Genomic DNA, 26,811 nt, shown 5'->3' on the forward strand with positions numbered 1-26,811 from the left:
CATTTCCAACTAGGAATCGCCTACACGTCCGGAATCTCCGCCACAATAAGGAACTCTTGACTTAGAGTCTCCCACGTCTCCAAAAGAGAAAACACACATTCTCTCTCGCATACGCGATCTCCGAAGTTCTAAGACGTCGCCGAGGACTCCTCCGCGCCTCGTCTCCTTCGTTGAGCACGCCTCTCCACCAAGGCTCCGCGCCTCATACTGCGTCCTGCATGCTTGAACTACGTTCTGCCTGATCCCACACACGGGTACGTAGGAAGCCGACAACCAAGGCACGGTCACTCCTCCTCCTCACCCCCTACCTCTCCCGAGAGGCGGGTTGATCGGAGAAAACCCTAGCTCGAGACTATCGAGTTCACACTCTTGGCCCGGGTGCGATCACTTGGTCCGGCCTTGGATCGAACCGCCCGAGGTTTTCAATAGTTGTTCATTTTCGTGCGACAACAGAGAACGCCCGCGGCAAGAAAGAAAGGGTCCAGCGACGGTAACTGTCACGGACCGAGCGGCAAACGGAGAACCGGAGAGCTCACAACTGCACGTCGTGGCCTCAATCATGGGCGGCCCGGAGTTTGGAGACTCGTCCACACAAAGGAAGAAGTACGTGCGTGAAGTTTCCCAAGGGAAAATAGCGCACTACATCAATCATACGTACGAGGCTCCTCTTCCGGCCCCATTCGAGTCCATGTTCTTCACTGGCCAAGAGGCGGCGCGAGTCCTCCACCCACACAACGATGCGATAGTCGTCTCAGCCCCGGTCGCCAACAACCTTGTCCGGAGAATCGTAATCGACAATGGGAGCTCCGCCGATATAATCTTCAAGTCGGTGCTGGACAGGATGAAGCTATCTGGGATGAGACCGACCCCGATCTCGACTCCACTCTTCGGCTTCTCCGGGGAGAGGGTCATGACAGAGGGAACCATCGACCTCCCATTAACCTTCGGGACACCGGGGGGGCTCGATGTCACCCACATCGTATTGTTCTTGGTCGTGGACCAACCCTCCGCCTACAACATCATAATTGGCCGCCCGACCCTCAATCGGTTGAAGGCCATTACGTCCACTTACCACCTGATGATGAAGTTCCGACGGACAAGGGAATAGCCATGATGATGGGAGACCAATCGATGGCAAGGATGTGCTACATCCAAGGTGTGGACGGGAAAGAAAAGGGAAAGATGGTGACAACCGTCTTCCAGCTCGGGGACAAGTTCCCGTGCGAAATAGAGGAAGGAGGCACCTTCGGAGAACTGGACCAAAGGGACGATGTCGAGCGTCGAAAGGTGGAGACACCGGACGACCTCGTTCCCGTCGTGATGGACGACGCCAAGCCTGACCAAGTAGTCAAGGTAGGCGCCCGACTCCCGTCCGAAGTCCGAACCCAGCTCGCCACCTTCCTCCGCGAGCACAAAGACGTCTTTGCGTGGACACACGCCGACATGCCGGGGATCGACCCCGAGATAATGGTTCACCGTCTCAACGACGACAAGAGAGTAGCTGAACGCGTTCAACCGCGGCGGACGTTCAGCAGAGAGAGATACCAAGCCATCGGTGAAGAGGTTGACAAACTTCTCGCCGCCGACTTCATCAAGGAGGCGGAACACCCCAAGTGGGTGTCCAATGTGGTGATGGTCAAGAAGCCAAACGGGAAATGGCGGATCTGTATCGACTATAAAGATCTCAACAAGGCCTGCCCGAAAGATAGCTTCCCTCTCCCGAGGATCGAGCAACTTGTGGACGCTACGGCGGGCCACGAGTTGTTGAGCTTCATGGACGCCTACTCAGGCTACAACCAGATCCGCATGCAAGAGCCGGATCAGATCAAGACCACCTTTGTTACGAACCGCGGACTCTACTGTTACAAGGTCATGCCCTTTGGCCTCAAAAACGCGGGAGCGACGTATCAAAGGTTGGTGAACCGAATGTTCGCCAATCAAATTGGCAAAACCATGGAGGTCTACGTGGATGATATGCTCGTCAAAAGCCTCAAGGCCCACGACCACGTTCGAGACCTAAGAGAGATGTTTGCGATCCTACGATGCTACAAGACGAAGCTCAACCCCAACAAGTGTGCCTTTGGGGTCGAGTCCGGGAAATTCTTGGGCTACATGGTTAGCCGCCGCGGGATCGAAGCTAACCCTGAGAAGATTAGGGCGATCTTAGAGATGAGGTCGCCGCAGAAAGTGAAAGAAGTTCAGAGTATGACAGGAAGGATCGCCGCCCTGACGCGATTCGTGTCCAAGGCCACCGATAGGTGCCAACCATTTTTCAAGGCACTGAAGAAGACCGGCGGGTTCGTGTGGACGGAGGAGTGCGAGGAAGCATTCCGCGAAATGAAAGCCTATTTCGCCTCCCCCCCATTCCTCGCAAAGCCAAAGAATGTCGAAACCTTGTACATCTACCTCGCGGTTTCCGACAGGGCCGTGAGCGCGGTTCTCATACGCGAAGAAGACAAGGTGCAGTGGCCGGTCTATTACGTTAGCAAAGCGCTCCTCGACGCCGAGACTCGATACCCGGAAATTGAGAGATTGTCCCTCACCCTTGTCATGAGCGCGAGAAAACTCCGACCCTACTTTCAGGCGCACCCCATTGTGGTCCGCACGGGACATCCCATCGAGAAGGCCCTTCAAAAAGGGACCTCCTCTCGAATGGACGTATGGTCCCAAGAGTTGGGCGAGTACGGGGTCGAGTTCCAACCGAGAACCACCATCAAGGGCCAAGCCCTCCCCGACTTCGTAGCCGAGTTCGCAGGCGCGCCCTCAACTGACGAGGGGGACAAAGGTGGTGAGGGCAGAGAAGACAAGGAGGACGACCACAACGAGTCATCGAAGAAGAGGACCAACAACCCTATTGGGCCGGTCTGGGACTTGCACGTGGATGGCGCGTCAAACGCCCGGGGGGCTGGCGCCGGCGTAGTGCTCACAAATCCCGATAGGGAAAAACTGAGATACGCCCTGCGGTTCAAGTTCAAGGCTTCCCACAACGAGGCAGAGTACGAGGCTCTAATCGTTGGCTTGGAGCTAGCAAATAAGCTAGGCATCCAAAACCTACACATCCAATGCGACTCGCAGTTGATTGTGAGCCAGGTTAAGGGCGATTACGCTGCAAAAGAGCCAAACATGATCGCGTCCTGTCCAAGACCCAAAAGAACCTAGAGGCCCTATCATGGTTCGAGATCGTCCAAGTTCCTCGAGCGGCGAACGTCGACGCTGACGCCCTGGCTCGCCTCACATCCTGGATAGACGAGGAGGGCGAGGGCAGCGTCCCGATCGAAGTGCTGACCCGACCCTACGTCTCGAGAGGCGACGTAGGGGTAGTTGACGAGACCCCGCCTCCCTCATGGATGACTCCGCTCGTGGAATTCCTTAAGCGAGGAGTCATCCCCGAAGACAAAGAAGAAACCAAAAAGCTGAGAAGCTTGGCGCCGAAGTAAACGATGAGGGAGGATAACCTGTTCAAGAGGGGCTACTCCATGCCCCTCCTCCGCTGCTTGACCGAGGTCGAGGCGAAGAAAGCGCTCCGTGAAGTGCACGAAGGGGTGTGCGGAAACCATGCCGCCGGACAATCCTTGGCATTGAAGCTTCTAAGGCTCAGATATTTTTGGCCAACCTTGAAAAAGGACTCCCACAAGTGGGCCAAAGAATGCGACAAATGCCAAAGGTTCGCTCACATCCCGCGCCAAGCGCCTGCTCCGCTATGCCCGATCATCGTGCCGCGACCCTTCGCGAAGTGGGGAATCGATCTCATCGGCGAGCTACCTATGGCTCCTAGGCAATACAAGCATGCGATCGTAGCGATCGACTATTTCACAAAGTGGGTAGAGGCCGAACCACTGGCGAAGGTCACCGAGGCAAACACGACGAGCTTCATCTGGAAGAACATTGTCTGCCGCTTCGGGATCCCCGCGTTAATTGTGACCGACAACGGAAAGCAATCTGACAATGCGCGCCTCCGAGAAACGTGCGAAAAGTTGGGCATTAGCAAGGCTTTCTCTTCTCCCCGCCATCCTCAAGCCAACGGTCAGGTAGAGGCGGTCAACAAAACGATCAAGAAGAATCTGAAGAAGAAGCTGGAGGAGAGAAAGGGGGCTTGGGCCGACGAGCTTCCCATGGTCCTATGGGCATACCGCACCACCACGCGAAACGCGACCGGCGAAACCCCTTTCGCTCTCTCGTTCGGCGTCGAGGCCGTGGTGCCCATCGAGACTAAGCTGCCGACCATGCGCATAGAGGAGTATGAAGAAACCGCCAACGACGACGCAATCAGGCTCGAGCTAGACCTCATAGATGAGAAGAGGGCGGACACACTCACCCGCCTTGCTGCACAAAAGAGGAAGGTCGAGAAGTACTACAACTCCAAGATCAAGCTGCGACAGTTCGCCGACGGAAGCCTCGTCCTCAGAAGGGTGTTCCAACACACTAAGGTCCAAGGAGCGGGAGTTCTGGGTCCCAGCTGGGAAGGCCCGTATCATGTGCGCCGAGCCATCCACAACGGCACGTACGAGCTCGAGAACCTGGAAGGACTCGTGTTCACGCTCCCGTGGCGGAATTTTAAAAAAATTTCTTTTACAAGTAAAAACGGTTTTTACTAACCTAGACAAGTGCAAGTACATGTAATTAAAAACTAATATGAGCTAAGAAGTTTACTAACCTTTCTTGAAGCTTGATCTTTGATAAGCTCTTAGAAAGTTTGCAACGCTCGTCTCCCCTCGCAGCACGTCTCTCTTTCTTTCCTCGGCACCTCGAGCAACCACGAAAGTTTCTATCACTAAATCACTCGAAATAAAGGAATTAGTGAGTGGGCACTTTTAAACACTACGACTTAAGAACGTGTCTCAAAGTCGCAGAGCTAAAGACTAGGTCGAATGAGGACCTAGGTGCCAAGACAAGAAAAATCGAAAATAGAAACTAGAGAGAGAGAGAGGAAGGGGCGGCCAAGTCTAGAGAGAGAAGCTCTCAATCTCTAAAACTTTGGATGAATGAAATGTGTGGAATGAGGCTCCTATTTATAGGAGAGGTCTCACCTTCAATAAGGTAGTTTCCTCTTCTATAGAATATCACATATTCATGAGCAAATATTGCCCATTTCCCTCTTATTCCACACGGCCAAGGCAGCCTTCTAGAAGGCTTGGATTTGTTTCCTCTTTTGTTCCTTGCCTTGCCTTTCTCTTACTTGGCCGATTACCCCAATGCATCTATATGCAAATTTGTTTCCTCTTTTTCTTTTGGCAAGTATCTAAATACATTTATGCACAAAATACTCTCTCTTGGTTAGGTATGTTGGGCGCCTATGTCCTTCTAGAATGGGCTTCTAGAAGCTTTTCCATTTGTTCATGACAACATGAAAAAGGCCCAATAAGAATTTTCAATAAAACTCTTATGAAATGAAATTAATTCACAAGGCCCAATGATCAAGTCATGGCCGAGTGAAACATGTCATAAAATGACCTTGTCAAAAATTTATTGACATTCATTTCATCCTTTGTCTCAAAAGACAAAAATACCCTTTCGACAATTTTCGTTCTTGTTTTGACTTAGCTTCCAGTTTAACTATTCCTATCGATGTGATTCGTGACAGTGACCTCATGGACCCAAATGAACAAAGCTTGAGCTAAACACTTGGACTCAAAAGTTCACAAACCTTTTCCAAGTTTAGCTTAATGCCAACTGACTCCACTAAAGAGCTGACACTGAAAATCTCTCGGTTCAAATGAATTTATTTTCTACTCAAGAATTCGACCTAATTATGATGAGCGGATCCACTGAATATTATCTATGTTTACCCTTCATGAATGTCATCAGCTAGTCGGGATTTACTAAATTACCATTTTACCCTTCTAGCTGTTATTTCCTCAACTCCTTTGTCGCTTGTGAATAAGTTAGAAACAATGTATTGACGAGGAGCTAACAAGTCACATTGTTTCATCCAAATGAGTCAGGACTCAATTTGGACACTGGCCAGTTCATTTATTCACACTCCAAGGAACAAAGCATGAGGTGACATACATTGCGTTTCAGCAATCTTGTACATGAATTCCATATCTATGAGAACTTCACAAAGTTACTCATGACAGACTCACAACTTAGTACCTCACCAATAGGCCTTGTTCGGAATCACATAGTGAGTCCGAAATTTGACTTTCTCAAATGAGAATACTAAGGTATGAAATGGCATGTCTCATTTCAGGATTAAGGTAAGCATGATGCAATTCATACATAGTGACTTCGAGACATAAGAGGTTAAATGGTTTGTTCTTATATTGTCTCTAGAAGTGCACTGGTCAATTCAGTACCTTGGGAAGATACCTAGAAGAACTATAGAGTCTCCAACTCTCAATGCCTCATAACCAGACATCATAGATTCTTCTAACAATCATACTGAGGTCAATAGTCCTTTGACCCTAAGATTGCGAATATATCGTTTTAAGCAAACTACGTAGAGTTTGTTCATGCAAATCTACATTTGTCTCTTCGCAAGTTGTTAAGTTTGTTTATGGACTAAAAGACTATGGTTTTATCATAAAGCTTCAGACAAGGAAGATTGAATGAACGTTTCAACTTTATTAATGAATGAATAGGCAATTACAAGCAAGAGTCTTCATGAGACTTTATTACATCAAATGTTCAAAATAAAGACTACAACTCTTCTTGTGGGCACCATTGACAACAAACTCCCACTTGACTCAAAGAAGGTGTGTGTAGTCCTTCATGCCTAATCCCTCTCGAAGTTGGTCGAAGACCATGTTCGCTAGGGCCTTGGTGAATAGATCTGCCAGAGATCTACTTCACCTCCACGTCTCCGCGCTGCGCAATCTCTCGAATCAAATGGTATTTCCTCTCAATATGCTTAGAGCGCTTATGGTTTCGAGGTTCCTTTGAGTTAGCGACAGCCCCACTATTATCACAATAAAGGGTCATGGGCTCGTCGACGTTTGGAACAACTTCCAAATACTTGAGGAATTTTCTAAGCCATACAGCCTCTTTGGATGCTTCACAAGCAGCCACATATTCTGCTTCCATTGTGGAGTCAGCAATGCAAGATTGCTTAATACATCTCCACACAACAGCTCCACCATTAAGGATGAACACAGATCCTGAAGTGGATTTCCTGGAATCCTTATCCGCTTGAAAATCGGAGTCGGTATATCCCGTCATAGTCACGTCAGTACCTGAGTATGTAAGCATCAAGTTCCTAGTTCTTCGAAGATACTTAAGAACATGCTTAACAGCAATCCAGTGCTCGGGTCCAGGGTTGGATTGGAAACGGCTAACTACGCCAACGGCGAAACAGATGTCAGGTCTAGTGCAAAGCATAGCATACATGAGGCTTCCTACGGCAGAGGCGTAAGGAATCTTCCTCATGTCTTCAATCTCTTGTGCAGTCTTGGGAGACTGGTCCTTAGAGAGTGAAACTCCATGCCTAAAGGGTGTTTGACCCTTCTTGGAGTCTTGCATCGAGAAGCGATCCATCACCTTATCAATATAAGATGCTTGAGAGAGCGACAGGGTCCGGTTTTTCTTATCTCGAAAGATTTGGATCCCCAGAATGTACGCGGCTTCTCCTAGATCCTTCATATCGAATTGCTTTGCCAGCCAGACCTTAACCTCAGATAACTTACCCACGTCATTACCAATGAGTAGTATATCATCGACATATAATACCAGAAACACAACTTTGCCTTCGTGTATTAACTTGTAAACACAAGGCTCATCTATTGACTGTTCAAAGCCAAAGCTCTTTACAGTTTCATCGAATCTAATATTCCATGACCTAGATGCTTGCTTTAGTCCATAAATGGATTTAAGCAACTCACAAACCTTGGTCTCTTAACCTTTATCCACGAAACCGTCTGGTTGAGCCATGTAAATGCGCTCGTCAAGATTGCCATTCAGAAAGGCTGTCTTGACATCCATTTGCCAGATCTCATAGTCGAGAGCTGCAGCTATGGATAGCAGTATGCGGATGGATTTAAGCATCGCGACTGGCGAGAAGGTTTCTTCATAGTCAATCCCTTCTTGTTGGGTATAACCCTTCGCCACAAGTCGTGCTTTGAACGTCTCGACGTTCCCATCAGGACCCCTTTTCTTCTTGTATATCCACTTACACCCTACGGGTTTAATCCCTTTAGGAAGGTCTACAAGTTTCCAGACATTGTTGACATACATCGAGTGCATTTCAACGTTCATGGCGTCAAGCCAAAGGTTTGATTCAGAACAAGCCATCGCTTGGCTATAGGAAACAGGGTCATCCATGTCGGAGACGGCTACAAGAGAGTCTCCATAAGACATGTACCTGTCAGGCTTTTGAGTAGCCCTTCCACTACGTCTAAGTACTACTTGACGAGATTCTGATGAGTTAGGTTGTGTTTCAGTTGGGGTAAGAACAGTTCTTACAGATGAGGTAGAAGCTTCCTCACCCAACTTTTCTTCAAGCACAATTTTGCTTCTAGGTTTTGCATCTTTCATAAAGTCCTCCTCGAGGAAACGAGCATTCGCGCTAACGAAAGTCTTATCGTCCTCGGGACTATAGAAAGTAAAACCTTTGGTTTCCTTTGGATATCCCACAAACAGGCACAATTCTGACCTACTAGCCAACTTGCTAGTCTTTTGCCTTAGCACATGTGCATGGTAACCCCAAATTCGGATGTGGCCCAAACTTACTTTACGGTCAGTCCATCTTTCATAAGGAGTACCAGGGACCGTTTTGGACGGAACTTGGTTCAGAATATAGGCGGCTGTTTCAAGGGCATATCCCCAAAAGGAAAGCGGGAGTGATGAGAAACTCATCATTGATCTAACCATCTCCATAAGAGTTCGGTTTCTTCTCTCTGACACTCCATTTTGTTGAGGTGTGCCAGGTGCGGTAAGCTGAGAAGCGATACCTTCTTCTTTAAGAAAGTCATCGAACTCTCCAGACATATACTCACCACCTCGATCAGATCGAAGGGTTTTGATCACTTTGCCAGTTTGCTTTTCCACTAAAGCCCTAAAGACCTTAAATACGTTAAAGGTCTCGGATTTGTGTTTAAGCAAATAGACAAACCCATATCGTGAGTAATCATCGGTGAAGGTAACGAAGTATTCGTATACTCCACGTGCCTGTTGGTTGAGCGGACCACATACATCAGAATGTACTAGTTCCAGCAACTCAGTGGCTCTTCGACCCTTATCAGAGAAAGGTCGCTTAGTCATTTTTCCTTCTATGCAGGATTCACAAGTAGGTAGTGAACCTATTGCAGAGGCTTGGAGTGGACCGTACCTCACAAGTCTCTTAATCCTATCTAGACTGATATGACCAAGTCTTAAGTGCCATAGGTATGTTGATTTTGTTAGATCGGAGGATTCAGAAAGTTTGATCCTCTTTGGCTCCCTAATTAGATCGTTATCTATTTCGGTGTCTAAAAGAGAAGGTTGTGTGGGATAGATGTAAAAAAGACCATTCTTCATACATGCATCAGTGACAAAAGAATTATCAGGAAACGAAATACGAATTCCATTCTTAATGAACTTTAAACAATAATCTTGCTCAAGAAGACGAGCAACGGATATTAAGTTCTTCCCAAAGGTAGAAACAAAATAAACATTATTCAAGTTTAAAGTGCGGTCTTCAAAAGACAGCGTCACGGATCCCACAGCCTTCGCGGACACCAGGCTCCCATCACCCCATTTGAAACAGAACTCGCCTTCCTCTAAGCTTTTGGTTTTCTTGAAACCATTCAAGCAACAACAAATATGGTTAGTAGCAGCGGAGTCAAGAATCCACGTTGATACATTATCAGCTACTAAGCATGCTTCACTAACTAGTACAATACTATGTTCCTTTGCTTTGAGATAGGCAGGACAGTTCTTTTTATCGGCCTTATGAGGTCTCTTCTTAGTTCCAGAGGCGGAGGCTTTTCGCTCAGTAGCGTGTGCCTCTCCTTGATTCCTCTTTCTCTTAGTGAGACCTACAGCAGTGTGAAGTTCCTCCATAAGCTTGGTAACAGTGTACTTTAGCTTGTTAATTGAGTAGTTCATCTTGGAGGTATCATGAGATGCGGGGAGAGTTTCTAAGATCACATCTATGACATTCTTCCCATCAATATCAGATCCTAGGATTTCCATTTTACTCAGATGACTAATGATCAATATCATAAAGTCTCCAACATGAGTCCTAGCCTTCATGCGACAATTCATAAACTGTCGGACTGCTTTTTGCCTTGCTTGACGCCTTTGCCCTCCAAACATCTCATGGAGATTGGTGAGCATGTCGGCGGCAGTCTCGATGTCACGATGTTGTTGTTGCAACACATTGTTCATTGATGCTAAGATATAGCACCTCACAATCTCATCGTAGCAGAGTCAGGCCGCCAAGGCGTCTTTGTCCTCTTGAGTTGAATCATCATTCGTCAGAGGAGGACACGGGGTGGTGAGTACCCATTTGTGCTTGTTAATGGTAAGGAGGATGTCGAGGTTATGTTTCGAATCTACGTAGTTTTCGTTTTTGAGTTTGATCGAGGAAAGAAAGATAGAGAGATGGTTGAGAGACATATTGCTTATTTAAGTTGAAACAAGTTTATGATTAGTCTTTGGTTTAGGATTTAAGTTTTATTAAGACTTTTATAAAATCCAAATGTGTTATAAACCAAACGATAATTTACTCCCTCAAGAGAAGGCCGCAAAAAATCTCCTTTTATAAGTAAATGACACATCATTAATGCTAAGCCAAGATGTCAATACATCTATTTTGACTAGCCACCTTGTAAATTGGTTTGATCACTCACATCCTTTCGCAGGGCCTCGAGGGAGGATTACTAGGGATTGAGCCTAAGTGTGCAACCAACCACTTAGTCCAAAAGATCAACTTTGAAAAACAATCCCCCAAGGGGAGGCCTTGCCATCATCGTCTCACTCTCGGACGTAGCTCATTGAGCAATGATCAGAGCAAAGCGCCCTTGAGTACTCTCATTTAAGAGAGGGCCACGAGGGTGACTCTTAGTCCGGCGACACTTGCACTTTTCATTAGTGTTGGGGATCGTGGGTTACAAACAACAAGTATAACCCTCCCACTTAGTTTTTGGAGTTGGTTCATCGACTTTTATAAGTTCCGAAACTAATTTCCTAGTTAGAGAGCGACATAACGGACAACTAGAAGAGAATCCTAGATCGACATGTTCAGAGTAGTATTAGTGCATAAAGGCACAAGGTACATACTCGATCTTTTCCTATTTTCTATTTCGGGAAAGTGCATGAGGGAAGTGTGAACTTCAACTCACTCGAACACTTGAAAGTTTGAGATTACACATCTTTTTATTTTTCGGCTTGTCTACAAAGAGACCTCCCACTCAAATTTTCAAGAGCATATAGATTTTGAACATATGTGATATAGATATAGTTTTGAAAATATTTTGAAAACTTATTTGATTTGGGTGACAAAATATTTTCAAGTTTGAAAGTGAAAACGGTTTTTCAAAATTCAAACTAGTTTTGTAAAAACTCAATTTCAATTAAACTTTCAAAAATCAAAACATTTTAATCTTACACATCATGTTTATAATCATATGAAAAACATTTTTGCTCAAGAAAATTTTCTCATTAGAGTTCTATAACTCATGGTAGTGGGGTTTGAAAATCCGGATTTCTAAAAAACTAGAGTTTCAGACAGCCGCGCACCTCGGAGTAAAATCGCCATCTCTGGCGGCTCCGATGTCCTTTTGAGCCGAAACCGGTGGCATTGGACAGAGAACAGACAGAGCTTTAATTTGATTCAGGAATCATTAAATTTAGATTTCTGAGCAAAGAGTTATGCCACTTTCAATGCGGCTTTACTCCAGCTCGAAGAAAAAGAAATAATTAAAGCTTGGTCCTTTTTAGGTGCGAAAAAGAATCGAGTGTAACGGAACGTTTTATGAAGGTTGTTAAAGCTTTTATTTGTGTTTTATTAGCAAGGTAATAACAAGGAATAAAATAAAAAACAACAAGCATAAAACGATTCAAGTAAAAATAAGAAACTAGCAAGATAACAAAACTAGTCACAAAATTTTACTCGAAATTTCTCAAACCTTTAAAACACGTTTTTCAATAAAAAATTAAAAAATTTTAGAACTGATTCTAATGTGTTTTAAAAACATCCCAAACTCATAGAAAATCAACATGGTTTTTAATTTAAAGGCAAGAGCAATAAATTAAAAAAAATCTAAGATTACAATTCTAACTTGTCACAAAATTAGTAAACTTTCGAAAACGATTTTCAAGCTCATAATTTTAAAAACATGTACATGCATCTCTTTGACCATAGCTCTGATACCATTTGTTGGAATCGATCTAGGGTTTAAGAAAATAATTAACGCTTCGGGAAGCGGCGGAATTTTAAAAAAATTTCTTTTACAAGTAAAAACGGTTTTTACTAACCTAGACAAGTGCAAGTACATGTAATTAAAAACTAATATGAGCTAAGAAGTTTACTAACCTTTCTTGAAGCTTGATCTTTGAGAAGCTCTTAGAAAGTTTGCAACGCTCGTCTCCCCTCGCAGCACGTCTCTCTTTCTTTCCTCGGCACCTCGAGCAACCACGAAAGTTTCTATCACTAAATCACTCGAAATAAAGGAATTAGTGAGTGGGCACTTTTAAACACTACGACTTAAGAACGTGTCTCAAAGTCGCAGAGCTAAAGACTAGGTCGAATGAGGACCTAGGTGCCAAGACAAGAAAAATCGAAAATAGAAACTAGAGAGAGAGAGAGGAAGGGGCGGCCAAGTCTAGAGAGAGAAGCTCTCAATCTCTAAAACTTTGGATGAATGAAATGTGTGGAATGAGGCTCCTATTTATAGGAGAGGTCTCACCTTCAATAAGGTAGTTTCCTCTTCTATAGAATATCACATATTCATGAGCAAATATTGCCCATTTCCCTCTTATTCCACACGGCCAAGGCAGCCTTCTAGAAGGCTTGGATTTGTTTCCTCTTTTGTTCCTTGCCTTGCCTTTCTCTTACTTGGCCGATTACCCCAATGCATCTATATGCAAATTTGTTTCCTCTTTTTCTTTTGGCAAGTATCTAAATACATTTATGCACAAAATACTCTCTCTTGGTTAGGTATGTTGGGCGCCTATGTCCTTCTAGAATGGGCTTCTAGAAGCTTTTCCATTTGTTCATGACAACATGAAAAAGGCCCAATAAGAATTTTCAATAAAACTCTTATGAAATGAAATTAATTCACAAGGCCCAATGATCAAGTCATGGCCGAGTGAAACATGTCATAAAATGACCTTGTCAAAAATTTATTGACATTCATTTCATCCTTTGTCTCAAAAGACAAAAATACCCTTTCGACAATTTTCGTTCTTGTTTTGACTTAGCTTCCAGTTTAACTATTCCTATCGATGTGATTCGTGACAGTGACCTCATGGACCCAAATGAACAAAGCTTGAGCTAAACACTTGGACTCAAAAGTTCACAAACCTTTTCCAAGTTTAGCTTAATGCCAACTGACTCCACTAAAGAGCTGACACTGAAAATCTCTCGGTTCAAATGAATTTATTTTCTACTCAAGAATTCGACCTAATTATGATGAGCGGATCCACTGAATATTATCTATGTTTACCCTTCATGAATGTCATCAGCTAGTCGGGATTTACTAAATTACCATTTTACCCTTCTAGCTGTTATTTCCTCAACTCCTTCGTCGCTTGTGAATAAGTTAGAAACAATGTATTGACGAGGAGCTAACAAGTCACATTGTTTCATCCAAATGAGTCAGGACTCAATTTGGACACTGGCCAGTTCATTTATTCACACTCCAAGGAACAAAGCATGAGGTGACATACATTGCATTTCAGCAATCTTGTACATGAATTCCATATCTATGAGAACTTCACAAAGTTACTCATGACAGACTCACAACTTAGTACCTCACCAATAGGCCTTGTTCGGAATCACATAGTGAGTCCGAAATTTGACTTTCTCAAATGAGAATACTAAGGTATGAAATGGCATGTCTCATTTCAGGATTAAGGTAAGCATGATGCAATTCATACATAGTGACTTCGAGACATAAGAGGTTAAATGGTTTGTTCTTATATTGTCTCTAGAAGTGCACTGGTCAATTCAGTACCTTCGGAAGATACCTAGAAGAACTATAGAGTCTCCAACTCTCAATGCCTCATAACCAGACATCATAGATTCTTCTAACAATCATACTGAGGTCAATAGTCCTTTGACCCTAAGATTGCGAATATATCGTTTTAAGCAAAATACGAAGAGTTTGTTCATGCAAATCTACATTTGTCTCTTCGCAAGTTGTTAAGTTTGTTTATGGACTAAAAGACTATGGTTTTATCATAAAGCTTCAGACATGGAAGATTGAATGAACGTTTCAACTTTATTAATGAATGAATAGGCAATTACAAGCAAGAGTCTTCATGAGACTTTATTACATCAAATGTTCAAAATAAAGACTACAACTCTTCTTGTGGGCACCATTGACAACAGTTCACGCTCCCGTGGAACGCGGAGCACCTGCGGCAATACTACCAATAGAGGCGCCACATCCCCGACCTGCAATTATTTTCATTTTGTTTTCGATATTAGAAAAAGACAATTTCATATTTCAAGTATGGCCGACGGCCTAGGAATGTAATTTTTAACTATTTCAACATTATATTTGATTACATTTCGCTTCGACACCTTCACATTATTGTATTACAATTTCTCGTCTCCTCTACGAGCACCCAAGAAACTCGGGGGGCTAACGGGGATTAAATGAGGATAACAAGTTCATTTTTCACAAACTCATTTTTCGCGCGACACACTCGCGCAATAACACATTTTACGCGCCGAGAGGTAGCGAAACATCAACAAATCGGATCCGCGCACCGGACCTCCGACCCCCGCGCGACGCTCTCACACAATTCCATGCCCCGCACATCGATAGGCAACGGGGCGTCAGTGGATCGCGTCCGCGCACCGGACCGTCGATCCCGGCAGTCAAAACCCAAAACGTGACACGCGTACCGACAAGTACCACGCTCACTGGGAACTGTGTCCACAACAAGCTCGTCCCGATACGCATGCCGATAGGTAGCGTAGTCGCCGGAAGATGAGCGCGACGACCACTCAGCTCGCACACGTCGATAGGCGACGAGTCACGAATGGATGGCCGAGAGTCGCACTCACCGGGCGAATCTGGTCTAGCCAGCGTCCGCGGGAAACTTCGCCACCAAGTGCAGCCGTAAGCCATGCAAACCGGTTACGCCAGGTATGGTAAGCCGGGCTCGTAAGACACGCACCAGTCACATCGCGCGAATCGATTGCGCTAAGCATAGCAAGTCGAGAAAATAAGACGCATAACAGACAAAAAAGCTTTAACTAAAGCAAACAATGTTGTACGAGCAATCCAACAAGAAAAATATGAGAGTACGACAAGCGTCGAACGAAAGAAAAACATAACGAAAATCCGGAAGAAAACACGATGCAAGCGCTAAACAAGTACGCAAAAAACCGAAGAAAACTTGGCTACTCTGAGCCAAAATCAATCTGCTCCTCGTCCTCCTCGGGACGGGGGGCGCCGGACCCGTCGGTGGCTTCTCCATCAAACTGTCGATTCGTCGACTGAGCGGCCTCTACGGGGCCTTGAGGACGCGGGTCGTCCTCTGGCAGCTCATCATCCAGAGGAGGGAACATGGCGTCGAAGAAGGAAAAGGTGGTTCCGCGAGACGCATTCTCCTTTGCGGTCGCGTCTCGGACTCGTATGGCCGCCTCGTGACGAGCCACCTCCAGCGCGAGGTCCCAGTCGTCCTCCAAGTCCATCTTGGATCGCAGGGCATCGTCCTTCTCCTCGACATGGGTCTGCACCTCCGCTCGCAAAGTGTCCCTCTCCCTCTCGGCCTTGAACCGGGAGATCTCACTCGCCGACAGTCGAGCATGGACGATGCTCAACTCCTCATCTCGGCTTGAGAGCGCCGCCTGGATTTTCTTCGTCTCCCCTAAGAAGGTGTCAGCCGCCTGCTCTGCCACGCGGAGCGATTTCTCGGCCGCCAACTCCTCGCGAGCTCGCTTCAGTTCCTCCTCGTGTGCTTGAAACTCTCGAGCGGTACGGACTCCCGCTAGAGCGGCAGCATGGGCGGCCGCCGTGCTCTCCTTGTCTCTCTCCATGATCTGCATGCGCCCTAGCAGATCCCGGAGAATGCGGTCGCTTCGCTCTTGGCGTGCGAGCATCTGTGGAAACGAGTGATATACGTGTGATCGGAATGAGCATAATAATTACACACAAAACAAGCAAACGAGTCGTACCTTTCGGGCGTCTCCGATCCCATTCTGGAAATGCTCGAGGTCGCTCGTCGTCAGGAGACCCTTGAAATCCCGTAGAGGGGTTTCAAGGATCCCTCGAGAGCACTGGTCCCTCAGCTCTGGCACCTCCGCTAGGAGCATCGAGTCCATGCTGTTCGGCGCCGCCGATGTGTGGGCGCGCTTGTGGCCGGAGGGTGATCCGAAGGAAGTCGACGACGACGGTCGCTTGTTAGAAGAGATCGCCTCGTTCCTCGCCCGCGGTGGCGACCCCCGGTAGCGAACCTCAGCTTGGGGACGAGCCGTGGTCGTAGCTTCGACGGTAGGTGCCGCTCTCGGCCCTTGTGTGCGCGGTCGATGTCGTCGGGTCATGGTATCTGAAAATGAGAAAGAAACGACAATAAGTTAGAACGCGAACGATAAGCATAAATACAGCGAAACATGCAACAGCGCGGAAACTTAAGTATGGCTAGTTCCCCCCACATCGGGGGGAGGGGCAGACGAACCCCCCGCCTCTGATTGAGGATCCTCCGCAACCTCTGCGCCGAGACCCGGGCACGGAGGAGCGTCGTCGCCAGGCACGAACCACCCAGTCCTCGCCATCAGGTCTGGGGACTCGAAGAGTGATCCTTGCCGTCTCGACTCCGGGACCACCCTGATCACCGTGTCGAGCTCGGAGTCCTCGACATCGCTTTCCGGTGGAAAATCGGCCGCGGGACCAAACGCGAGGGGCGCAACCCCGAAAGCCGACTCGGACACCCACACCCAAGGGTACTTATGCTTCGAAGTGACCCTGGTGACGATGACTAGGCGCTTCCGATGTGAGACTAGGTAGGAGCCCGGCCTCCCGGGGACCCCTCGCACCGATATGAGATCCTGAATGTCGTTCGCAGTAACGGCCCTTTTCTTCGCTCGATAGAGCATCATATGGCACGCCGCGACCACTCGATAGAAGAACGGAGACATCTGCGAAGCATGTACCCCTAACCGAACCAGCAACTCCTGGATGACCGGCTGGAAGGGCAACCCCAGTCCTCCTCGAAGACTCGCCTCGTGGATCGCGGCGAACCCCTTTCGCGGCCGAGTCGGAAGGTCATCAGGTAACGGCCGTAGAATCGACACGAACTCCGGGATGTTGTAGCGCTTCCTTAAGCTCCTAAAGCTGGTGATCGAGAGCGAACTCGGGACATCGACGCCCGAGCAGTTAAGGTCGCCACGTATGACCGATTCTCCAGTCAGGAAGGTCAAGGCCCGCGTCTCCTCTCGCGCGGCTAAGGAAAGTGTCGCCGCAGGTGTAACGTGATGGCTCGACGAGTCGCTCGAGCGCTCGGCGTCTGGAGCGTTGCTCGGGCAGGGGGCGACACCCTCACGGCCGCCCACTCGAGCTGGGCTGTCCCTCTCGACCTCGGCATGGTCGCCCGAGCGCGCGCCTGGTTGCCGGCCGGCCGGGACGTCGCCGTCAGGCCGGCCCAGCCCGTGGCCGGCCGTGCTCCCTCCTGTGCGCGCATCTAGCCCAAGGACCCAACCCATCTCTTGGCTAGGCGGGTCCTCCAAGCACGGGCCCGGCCCGATAGGGCCTAGGGTTTGCCCAAGGGCTGGGCAGGCCGCTACCCCCTGGCCGGCGCCACCTGGCCGGGCCACCTCCTGCCCGGCGTCGGCCCCTCCCTGGGCGGCGTCGCCCGGCGCCGGCAATCCTCCAGCGGCGCGCGACATCGCCGGCGTGGCCAGGCTCGGGGGGCTCTCCTCCTGGGCGCGATCTGCAGGCCGCCCGGCGGCCTCACCAAGACGAGCTAAGGCCTCCCCCGCATCGGGACCGGCCCAGAGGGCGTCGACACCGGTCGGCGCGCCCTTCTCGGCGTCGGCTTCGCCGTGCGCGGCCGCCTCGGGCTCACTCGCGCAGCCCGGGCGTTCCTCCGCACCGGCGCGCCTGGTGACTACCCGAACGGCCCCGCCTAGTCAGGTGGGGGCTCCCCCGGCGCTGGGGTCCGCCCAGAACGCCCCGCCCCTGGGCAAGGCGTCCTTCCCGGCGTCGTCCTCCTCCGGCGCGTCTCATCCAGCACCGACCGCTCCCAACGCGGCTTCCTGCGGCGCGCGCGCGGCGTCCAGGCCGCCTGTGGGTGGTTGGGCGTCGTTCCCCGTCCTGGGTAGGTCTTCCCCGACACCTCCAGCATTGCCGGCGCCGCCCCGGGCCAAGGCGCCTCCTCCGACGCGCGGGCCATCCCCGGCGTCCACCGGCCGGAGCTGGCCGTCTCTGGCACGCGCGTCCTCTCCCTCGCCGGTCAGCCACGCCTCCACCAAAGAGAGGTCTTCCCCGATCATCTCGGCCGCGTTGTTCGAGTTCGACGTGTGTCGTGTTTCGAAGAACGTTGGGGGAGGCGAAATTTGGGCCCAAAAATTGTCTAAGTCTACGTGGTTGTCCCCGAACAATGGAAGCCGATAGGTGGTCGATGGGGTCCATGTGCGCGAATAACGAGACTAAAGCGATTGACAAAAAATAATAATAATATTAAAAGACGTCGGAACATACCTCTGGGCGACAGGCTTCTCCGGTGGGCCGACGGTAGACTTTGAGTTTACCACGCGACTTACACTCGATGATAAACTCGGGGGGCTAATGTTACCGGTCCATCTCGGCCCGGTAGGGCAGTGACGGCCGCGATAGCGACCACCCCGGGACTCCCCAGACGCACGGCCGACCCAGGACCGGCCTTCGGCCCCATGGCCGACCCAAGGCCGGCCTTCAGCTCCATGGACGACCCAAGGCCGGCCTCCATCTCCATGGCCGACCTCTGGCCTCATGAGCTCGGCCTCCAGCTCCATGGCCGACCTCCGGCCACATGAGCTCGGCCTCCAGCTCCATGGCCGACCTCCGGCCTCATGAGCTTGGCCTCCAGCTAAATGGCCGACCTCCGGCCTCATGAGCTCGGCCTCCAGCTCCATGGCCGACCTCCGGCCTCATGAGCTCGGCCTCCAGCTCCATGGCGACCTCCGGCCTCATGAGCTCGGCCTCCAGCTCCATGGCCGACCTCCGGCCTCATGAGCTCGGCCTCCAGCTCCATGGCTGACCTCCGGCCTCATGAGCTCGGCCTCCAGCTCCATGGGCGACCTCCGGCCTCATGAGCTCGGCCTCCAGCTCTATGGCCGACCTCCGGACTCATGAGCTCGGCCTCCAGCTCCATGGCGACCTCCGGCCTCATGAGCTCGGCCTCCAGCTCCATGGCCGACCTCCGGCCTCATGAGCTCGGCCTCCGGCTCCATGGACGACCCAGGGTCGGCCTCCGGCTCCATGGCCGACCCAGGGCCGGCCTTCAGCTCCATGGACGACCCAGGGATGGCCTCCTGCTCCATGGCCGACCCAGGGCCGGCCTGCGGCTCCATGGACGACCCAGGGTCGGCCTCCGGCTCCATGGCCGACCCAGGGCCGGCCTTCAGCTCCATGGACGACCCAGGGTCGGCCTCCTGCCCCATGGCCGACCCAGGGCCAGCCTTCGGCTCCATGGCCGACCCAGAGCCGGCCTCCGGCTCCACGGCCGACCCAGGGCCGGCCTTCGACCAAGGGAATGCCCAAAATGACCCTCGGTCCCCTATAAATGCCGGGGTCCCGCCCCCGGTCCAGGTAATCCATTCTTGAGCACTGAAACGCTGCCGAACTCGTACCTCGCTTGTTTCTCTCAAGTCTCGGCCTCTAAACACCTAAACCCTCTTTATCCACCTCAATCCTACTAATGTTGAGCGTCGGAGAGGTAAACAGGGGCAACCCCCCTATTTTCCCTTTGTAGTTCACACCTTCCTGCTTGCTTTTCAGGTGCCTGGACGAAATAGACATCACCAACAGCTAAGGGACGACTTGAGATATCAAGTCTGACACGCTCGAGTCAAGACGAGACCACTTGGTCCGGCCTTGGGTCTAACCGCCTTTGACTCCTAAATCGTTGTCCAAAAAACTGCGACAACACGTCTCAACTCGGAATGTGGGGACATCGGTTTCGACTGGCACCACGAATTCGATCACGTATGCGAGGGAGAATGGAGTTTCTCCGGTTGCATTCCGTGCGGTTGTACAGTAAGCCCACAGGACGAAAGGTAGCTCTTTAGCCTAGACACCCTTCTTGTATTCGAGCTTCTTTTTTAGATTGCTCTTAATAGTCTTATTGACTGCCTCTACTTGGCCGTTGGCCTATGGATGACGCGGCGAGGAGAATGTCTTACTGATCTATAGTCGATCGCAGATGTCTCTTACTCGGGCGTTGTTGAATTGTGTGCCATTATCGGTCACAATCGAGACAGGGAAGCCATGCCGGCATATGATGTTTTTCCAGATGAAGTTCGTCGTATTTGCTTCGACGATTCTTGGAAAAGTAGTTGATGGTGATTATGGCATACTCGTATTTTCTTGGCGCTCTAGGGAGTTTTCCAATGACGTCCACACCCAATTTAGCAAACGGTCGTGGGACAACAAAGCTACAGAGTGGGGTCGGCGGCTGTCTTGGGATTTCAGAGAAGCGTTGGCACTTGTCCCAGCGCCTCACCCATTCACATGCATCTTTTTTCATGGTAGGCCAAAAATAGCCTTGTTTAAGCGCTTTGAGCGCGAGGGTGATTCCAGCAGCGTCGTTCACACAGATGCCCTCGTGTATTTCGCGGAGGACCTTAGTCGACTTGACGCTATTGAGGCATCAGAGCAGTGGTGTTGAATAATAGCGCTTGTAGAGAATGGCCAGGTATCGTTCCGAGTAGAGGGTCATGATGGAGGGCACCATCGACCTCTCGGTTACCTTCGGGATGCCTGGGGGGATCGAGGTCACCCACATCATGTCCTTCCTGGTTGTGGATCAGCCATCCGCGTACAACATCATCATAGGTCGTCCGACTCTCAATCGCATGAAGGCCATAACTTCCCCCTACCATCTGATGATGAAATTCCCAATCGAGAAGGGAATCGCCATAATGTTGGGAGACCAATCAATAGCGAGAATGTGCTACATCCAGGGGGTGGATGGAAAGGCAAAGGGAAAGATGGTGAGCACCTCTTCCAACTCGGAGACAAATTCTGATGCAAGATTGAGGAAGGAGGCACCTTCGGGGAACTGGACCAGAGGGACGATGTCGAGCGTCGAAAGGTGGAGACACCGGATGACCTCGTTCCCGTTGTGCTGGATGACGCCAAGCCTGACCAAGTAGTCAAGGTGGGCGCCCAGCTCCCGAACGAGATCCAACTCCAACTCACAGCCTTCCTCCGCGAGTTTAAAGATGACTTTCCATGGATACACGCCAACATGCCGGGGATCGACCCCGAGATTATGGTCCATCGCCTCAACGATGACAAAAGAGTGACCGAACGCGTCCAACCGAGACGAGCATTCAGTGGAGAGAGATAATAGGCCATTGGTGAAGAAGTCGACAAGCTTCTCGCCGCCAACTTCATTAGGGAGGCGGAATACGCCAAGTGGGTGTCCAATGTCGTCATGGTGAATAAGCCAAACGGGAAGTGGCAGATCTGCATCGATTACAAAGATCTCAACAAGGCCTGCCCGAAGGACAGCTTCCCTCTCGCAAGAATTCAGCAACTCATGGATGCCACGGCGGGCCATGAACTGCTAAGCTTCATGGACGCCTACTCGGGATACAATCAGATTCGCATGCACGAGCCGGATCAGATCAAGACCACCTTCGTTCCGAACCGTGGACTCTACTGTTATAAGGTCATGCCTTTTGGCCTAAAAAACGCGGGTGCGACATACCAAAGGTTGATAAATCGAATGTTCCCCAACCAAATTGGCAAGACAATGTAGGTCTACTTGGGTGACATGTTAGTCAAAAGCCTCAAAGCCCACGACCACGTCGGAGACCTCAGGGAGATGTTCATAATCCTGCGGCGTTACAATATGAAGCTCAATCCCAACAAGTGCACTTTCGGGGTTGAGTCCGGAAAATTCCTGGGCAACATGGTGAGCCGTGTTGGAATGGATCTAGGGTTTAAGAAAAAGATTAAACGCTTCGGGAAGCGGCGAAATTTTAAAAAATTTCTTTTCAAGTAAAAACAGTTTTTACTAACCTAGACAAAGAGCAAGTACATGTAATTAAAACCTATTATGAGTATAGAAGTTTACTAACCTTTCTTGAAGCTTGAACTTTGTAGAAGCTTTTGGAAAGTTTGCAACGCTCGTCTCCTCGCAGCACGTCTCTCTTTCTTTCCTCGGCACCTCGAGCAACCACGATAGTTTCTATCACTAAATCACTCGAAATAAAAGGAATCAGTGAGTGGGCACTTTTAAACACTACGACTTAAGAACGAGTCTTGAAGTCGCAGAGCTAAACTCTAGGTCAAATGAGGACCTAGGTGCCAAAACAAAATCGAAAATAAACTAGAGAGAGAGAGAGGAGTTCGGCCAAAGTTCTAGAGAGAGAGTCTCTCAAATCTCTTAAACTTGGATGAATGAAATGTGAGGAATGAGGCTCCTATTTATAGGAGGAGGATTACCTTCAAAAGGTAGTTTCCTCTTTTCCTATTGCCTTGCACGTCCAACATGCCTCATGAAGGCTTAGGATTTGTTTCCTCATTTGATTTCCTCTTAGTTGGCCGAAAATGCACTTTCCTTCTTAAGGAAATTTGTTTCCCCTTTTTCTTTTGGCAAGTATCTTCATACATCAATGCACAAAATAAACTCTCTTTCCCACTATGGCATGAACGAAATTCAGCCTTATTTTCCTTGGGTTGGACGAAATTTGAGCTTCTAGAAGGAGCTTCTATATGTTTCTTCATTTGTTCATGACAACATAAGAAAAGCCCATTAAGAATTTTCAAGTAAAATTCTATGAAATGAAATTAATCCTCAAGGCCCAATTACACTAATATGGCTGAGTAATATTTATTTCATTTGTCATCATATGACAATGTCAAAAAAATTTATTGACATTTTTTTCGTCCTATGTCCAAAAAGACAAAAATACCCTTTTGACAATTTTCGTAAAACTGTCTCGTTCTTGTTTTGACTTAGCTTTCAGTTTAACTATTCCTACTCGATGTGATTCGTGACAGTGACCTCATGGACCCAAATGAACAAAGCTTGAGCTAAACACTTGGACTCAAAAGTTCACAAACCTTTTCCAAGTTTAGCTTAATGCCAACTGACTCCACTAAAGAGTTGACACTGAAAATCTCTCGGTTCAAATGAATTTATTTTCTACTCAAGAATTCACCTAATTATAATGAGCGGATCCACTGAATATTATCTATGTTTACCCTTCATGAATGTCATCAACTAGTCGGGATTAACTAAATTACCATTTTACCCTTCTAGCTGTTATTTCCTCCACTCCTTTGTCGCTTGTGAATAAGTTAGAAACAATGTATTGACGAGGAGCTAACAAGTCACATTGTTTCATCCAAAAGAGTCAGAACTCAATTTGGACACTGGCCAGTTCATTTATTCACACTCCAAGGAACAAAGCATGAGGTGACATACATTGCATTTCAGCAATCTTGTACATGAATTCCATATCTATGAGAACTTCACAAAGTTACTCATGACAGACTCACAACTTAGTACTTCACCAATAGGCCTTGTTCGGAATCACATAGTGAGTCCGAACTTTGACTTTCTCAAATGAGAATACTAAGGTGTGAAATGGCATGTCTCATTTCAGGATTAAGGTAAGCATGATGCAATTCATACATAGTGACTTCGAGACATAAGAGGTTAAATGGTTTGTTCTTATATTGTCTCTAGAAGTGCACTGGTCAATTCAGTACCTTCGGAAGATACCTAGAAGAACTATAGAGTCCCCAACTCTCAATGCCTCATAACCAGACATCATAGATTCTTCTAACAATCATACTGAGGTCAATAGTCCTTTGACCCTAAGATTGCGAATATATCGTTTTAAGCAAACTACGAAGAGTTTGTTCATGCAAATCTACATTTGTCTCTTCGTAAGTTGTTAAGTTTGTTTATGGACTAAAAGACTAAGGTTTTATCATAAAGCTTCAAACAAAGAAAGAATGAATGAACGTTTCAACTTTATTAATGAATAGATAAGCAATTACAAGCAAGAGTCTTCGTAAGACTATATGACATCAAATGTACATAGATAGACACTACTACTCTTCTTGTGGGCACCATTGACAACAAACTCCCACTTGACTCAAAGAAGATGTGAGTAGTCCTACATGCCTAATCCCTCTCGAAGTTGGTCGAAGACCAGGTTCGCTAGGGCCTTGGTGAATAGATCTACAAGAGATCTACTTCACCTCCACGTCTCCGCGTTGCGCGATCTCTCGAATCAAATGGTATTTCCTCTCAATATGCTTAGAGCGCTTATGGCTTCTAGGTTCCTTTGAGTTAGCGACAGCCCCACTATTATCACAATAAAGGGTCATGGGCTCGTCGACGTTTGGAAAAACTTCCAAATACTTAAGGAATTTTCTAAGCCATACAGCCTCTTTGGATGCTTCACAAGCAGCCACATATTCTGCTTCCATTGTGGAGTCAGCAATGCAAGATTGCTTAATACTTCTCCACACAACAGCTCCACCATTAAGGATGAACACAGATCCCGAAGTGGATTTCCTGGAATCCTTATCCGCTCGAAAATCAGAGTCGGTATATCCCGTCATAGTCAGGTCAGTACCTGAGTATGTAAGCATCAAGTTCCTAGTTCTTCGAAGATACTTAAGAACATGCTTAACAGCAACCCAGTGCTCGGGTCCAGGGTTGGATTGGAAACTGCTAACTACGCCAACGGCGAAACAGATATCAGGTCTAGTGCAAAGCATAGCATACATGAGGCTTCCTACGGCAGAGGCGTAAGGAATCTTCCTCATGTCTTCAATCTCTTGTGCAGTCTTGGGAGACTGGTCCTTAGAGAGTGAAACTCCATGCCTAAAGGGTGTTTGACCCCTCTTGCAGTCTTGCATCGAGAAGCGATCCATCACCTTATCAATATAAGATGCTTGAGAGAGCGACAGGGTCCGGTTTTTCCTATCTCAAAAGATTTGGATTCCCAGAATGTACGCGGCTTCTCCTAGATCCTTCATATCGAATTGCTTTGCTAGCCAGACCTTAACCTCAGATAACTTACCCACGTCATTACCAATGAGTAGTATATCATCGACATATAGTACCAGAAACACAACTTTGCCTTCGTGTATTAACTTGTAAACACAAGGCTCATCTATTGACTGTTCAAAGCCGAAGCTCTTTACAGTTTCATCGAATCTAATATTCCATGATCTAGATGCTTGCTTTAGTCCATAAATGGATTTAAGCAACTCACAAACCTTGGTGTCTTGACCTTTATCCACGAAACCGTCTGGTTGAGCCATGTAAATGCGCTCGTCAAGATTGCCATTCAGAAAGGCTGTCTTGACATCCATTTGCCAGATCTCATAGTCGAGAGCTGCAGCTATGGATAGGAGTATGCGGATGGATTTAAGCATCGCGACTGGCGAGAAGGTTTCTTCATAGTCAATCCCTTCATGTTGGGTAGAACCCTTTGCCACAAGTCGTGCTTTGAACGTCTCGACGTTCCCATCAAGACCCCTTTTCTTCTTGTATATCCACTTACACCCTACGGGTTTAATCCCTTCAGGAAGGTCTACAAGTTTCCAGACTTTGTTGACATACATCGAGTGCATTTCAACTTTCATGGCGTCAAGCCAAAGGTTTGATTTAGAACAAGCCATCGCTTGGCTATAGGAAACAGGGTCATCCATGTCGGAGACGGCTACAAGAAAGTCTCGATAAGACATGTACCTGTCAGGCTTTTGAGTAGCCCTCCCACTACGTCGAAGTACTACTTGACGAGATTCTGATGAGTTAGGTTGTGTTTCAGTTGGGGTAAGAACAGTTCTTACAGATGAGGTAGAAGCTTCCTCACCCAACTTTTCTTCAAGCACAATTTTGCTTCTAGGTTTCGCATCCTTCATGAAGTCCTCCTCAAGGAAACGAGCATTCGTGCTAACGAAAGTCTTATCGTCCTCGGGACTATAGAAAATGAAACCTTTGGTTTCCTTTGGATATCCCACAAACAGGCACAATTCTGACCTACTAGCCAACTTGCTAGTCTTTTGCCTTAGCACATGTGCAGGGCAACCCCAAATTCGGATGTGGCCCAAACTTACGTTAAGGCCAGTCCATCTTTCATAAGGAGTACCAGGAACCGTTTTAGACGGAACTTGGTTCAGAATGTAAGCGGCTGTTTCGAGGGCATATCCCCAAAAGGAAAGCGGGAGTGATGAGTAACTCATCATCGATCTAACCATCTCCATAAGAGTTCGGTTTCTTCTCTCTGACACTCCGTTTTGTTGAGGTGTGCCAGGTGCGGTAAGCTGAGAAGCGATACCTTCTTCTTTAAGAAAGTCATCGAACTCTCCAGACATATACTCACCACCTCGATCAGATCAAAGGGTTTTGATCACTCTGCCAGTTTGCTTTTCCACTAAAGCCCTAAAGACCTTAAATACGTTAAAGGTCTCGGATTTGTGTTTGAGCAAATAGACAACCCATATCGTGAGTAATCATCAGTGAAGGTAACGAAGTATTCGT

The sequence above is a fragment of the Urtica dioica genome, chromosome 2 (assembly GCF_054948205.1).
Source record: "Urtica dioica subsp. dioica isolate 48M chromosome 2, U.dioica_male_clone48M_v1_H2, whole genome shotgun sequence".
Classification (NCBI taxonomy): domain Eukaryota; kingdom Viridiplantae; phylum Streptophyta; class Magnoliopsida; order Rosales; family Urticaceae; genus Urtica; species Urtica dioica.